Genomic DNA, 3,603 nt, shown 5'->3' with positions numbered 1-3,603 from the left:
AGTACAGAAAAGAGCCTTTAAACTATAACCAGCAATGTGTACTTTTGTAGCAACAGTTTTTTCCTATAGCAACCAAAAAGAACTCACAAAAAGGAAGAATGAATTCTCTAGATGATTCCATCTTGACGCTTTCCCAGGCTCTCCGTGGTTCCTTGGTCCATGGCAGGGTGACTTCTGGTACTTCATCTCAGGTCTCCATCCTTTCCTTCATGCCTCCAGTCTATAAGCAGGTTCTCCCTTGCAGAGCCTTGAGCACATGGATAGGCCTTTGGCTTCAGGCCTACCCAGAACAGCAGCTGTTCCTCACACATCCCCACCAGACCAAGGACTGGGTGGAAGGACCCTGATCACTTGACTTCCCCCAAATATTTGTACTATTTCCCAGCATGCCCAGTGGCCAGAGGAACTCCTGCTGATTGGCTGAGCAAAGTATGCATATTCGTAACCTAGCTTCACTGTAGCTCCTCATACTATTGCCAAAGGTAACAGTGCCACCTACTGACAAAAGGGAGGAACCACAGCTGCACCAGGCTTAGGAGAAAAACCACATTTTTAAAAAGATTACAAATTTGTTAGGTTAACTACAACCCAGAAAAGCTAAATTTACTGGTAGCCCCTGTTTAAGACAAGGGGGCTACATCAGTATTAAATATATCTAATGTAATTGCTAATATTTGTAAAGGTAAAATAAAGAGCCTTGGATGCAGATGCGGTCTGAACAAAATGAAAGCTAGTGTCAGTCATCTGCGCCTACACCATATTAATTAAAAAAAAAATGTCATGTTCAATAAAGATTTATTAGGAGTTATAAAACAGTTATTTGATAATAGTAATCTAATTTGAATTGTTCTTCTGAAGTAGTTTTTTTAGTCATGTGACTGGCATAGCACCAATCACGGCTGGCCAGACACAGACACTGTAGAGAGCATACATCAGCTGATAAATAGAAGCCCTTCCCGAGGATATTCCCCTGCAAATGACAAAGAACAGGGAGAGATCATGTGACCACACAACAGTGCTGCAGGAATAAGGTACTTAACTATGTACAGGGGAGGAGGTAATATGTACAGGGGATTAACTATGGGGAGGGGGGTAACTGTATACAAGGGGGTAACTGTGTACAGGGGAGGTAACTTTGGGGAGGGGGTAACTAGGGGGAGGGGGGTAATATGTACAAGGGGGTAACTATGTACAGGGGGTAACTAGGGGGAGAGGGTAACTATGTACAGGGGAAGGGGGGTAATATGTGCAGGGGGGGTAACTATGGAGAGGGGGATAACTATGTACAGGGGGGTGACTATGTACAGGGGGGGGGGGCTATGTACAGGGCGGGACTATGTACAGGGGGGGGGGACTATGCCTCTGCTTGGGACACCGATGTAAGGATTGGGCTCCACTGGGGACACTGATGTAAGGACTGGGCTCCACTGGGGACACTGAGGTAAGGATTGGGTTCCACTGGGGACACTGATGTAAGGAAGCACCGGGGCTCCGCTGGGGACACTGATGTAAGGACTGGGCTCCGCTGGGAAAACTGATGTAAGGACTGGGCTCCACTAGGGACACTGATGTAAGGATTGGGCTCCACTGGGGACACTGATGTAAAGAAGCACCGGGGCTCCGCTTGGGACACTGATATAAGCACTGGGCCCTGCTGGGGACACTGATGTAAGGAGGGACTCCGCTGGGGGCACTGATGTAAGGAAGGACTGGGGGTCCGCTGAGGACACCAGATGTAAGGACGGACTCTGCAGGGGGTACCTGATGTAAGGAGGCAAATCATATTTTTGGGTGCACCGGCCCTGCGGGTACTGCAATACCAGGTCGATGCATGGAGTGGACAGAGTAAGCTCTTCTTCAATCTGCATGTTCTAAAAATCCATTTAATATATGGTCCCCAGATAAGGGACGTATCAGATATTAAACTGATAAGAACATATACTACACTTGATCTTAGCCATAATGCCGATAAGCGATAGCAATGAACTCTTTAAACTGTCATCAACTGCTTTTATAGAGAAGTAATTAACTTTCATAAGATTAACAATAGAAACCTATGATTTTAGAATAAACATCTATAACACACACTATCACTACAGACGGGTATATTCAAAGATTTACACTACAGTAGCGTTCTGCAAGAGACAGGGATTCTTTGATTTTGCTTTAGTGCATTAGAGACAGCTTTAACACTTTTCAAAATATGGTTTAATAATGTAAAGGTCAATATGGGGCAAATAAAATATTTCCCCCCAAAAAACAAAAAAAGATATTACAAAGAAACAAAGAGTCAATAATGCAATAGAGAGATAAAAAGGAGTTTAGGGTGAGAATACTTAACAAGTACTTATACTTAATATAAGGACACTTACCTGTCCTGGGAGCCCGCTATGTCGGCACCCGAAGCCGACCTGTACCTCGGCTCCAGGTGCAGGCACTGGCATCATTACTAAGGAAAACAGGAAGTGAAGGCCTTATGGCTTCACTTCCTGTTCCCTACTGCGCATGCACGAGTCGCGCTGCGCTTTCTGAATGGTCCCTGCTGTCTTCTGGGATCTGTGTGTCTCCCAGAAGGCAGTGGGAGAAGGAGGAGGGGCCGGACATTGTGTAGTTTGACGCACAATGTGCAGCGATCTTTCCCTGGAAGTGGAAGCAGATACCTGGATTTGACAGGTATCTGCTCCCCCCTGAAAGGTGCCAAATGTGGCACCGGAGGGGGGGAGGAATTTGATCAGCAGAAGTTCCATTTATGGGTGGAACTCTGCTTTAAGGTGTTACTAAACCCAGGACCCTGCATTCACTATATCTTGTCTCCCACAGTACACAGAACATGGAAATGCAATTATTTTAGTAAATATAAACTGCTAAATACCTTTTCTCATCAGCAGTATATAGCAGTCATGTGACTTCTATCAGTGTCTGATTAAAGGTTATAAGAGGAGTTTTTATTCTCCTCTGACTGTCCTATGAGGCTGCAGGACCCCTGATACTCTGTCTGGACAATGCTGATTGACCCTGTGCCGATCCCATGCGCCCTCCCGAGAAAAAAAATACTCTTTAGTAATACACACCAAACTGAGCATGTGCAGAGTGCCCCCAAGGCTCTATACTGTCAGGAGATGGGTTGGGGACAGTGGAAGAAAGGGAGGATCAGAGAAGACAGGATCAAAACAGCCTTTTTACACAATGCAGAGGAATAACAAGCATGCTTTACTGCATATACACACTGATTTTACTGGGTTTAGTAACACTTTAAATGAGAGCTGGCAAACTGCAAGGGCAGTCCCCTTTTCTTGTTGGTAAAGAGGGTTGTTGACAGAAATTATCTGACTAATAAAGTGGTTCTAATATTAATATCTTCAAATATGCACAGGTTGCGTTCTGAAAACCGATTGTTGTCCAGCACTGAATTTGGTGTCCAGGGATAATAAACATGGGATCCCTCAGATAGGCCTGTCACCCAGGAGGTAGGGGACATCTATTTCACCTTCTGTATACTATAGATTAGTCATGTACGATCTCGATTTGTTTGGTATGATCTTCTCCATTCAAAAACATACCCAATATTAATGTGTCTTGGTCCTGTCTGATTTTATGAATTGT

General features: G+C 44.8%; 1 non-coding gene across 1 annotated transcript; it reads right to left on the bottom strand.

Annotated features, from left to right (window-relative positions):
- Positions 1–1,786: 1,786 nt before the first annotated feature.
- Positions 1,787–1,977, bottom strand: LOC141124316 (U2 spliceosomal RNA). The gene has a single exon (XR_012240879.1). It is a non-coding gene; the product is annotated as a U2 spliceosomal RNA (small nuclear RNA).
- Between the last annotated feature and the right edge of the window lie 1,626 nt (positions 1,978–3,603).

This window comes from Aquarana catesbeiana, linkage group LG01 (genome assembly GCF_042186555.1).
Source record: "Aquarana catesbeiana isolate 2022-GZ linkage group LG01, ASM4218655v1, whole genome shotgun sequence".
Classification (NCBI taxonomy): Eukaryota; Metazoa; Chordata; class Amphibia; order Anura; family Ranidae; genus Aquarana; species Aquarana catesbeiana.
The sequence above is the reverse complement of the archived record's forward strand: the minus strand, read 5'-3'. Positions and strand labels throughout refer to the sequence as shown.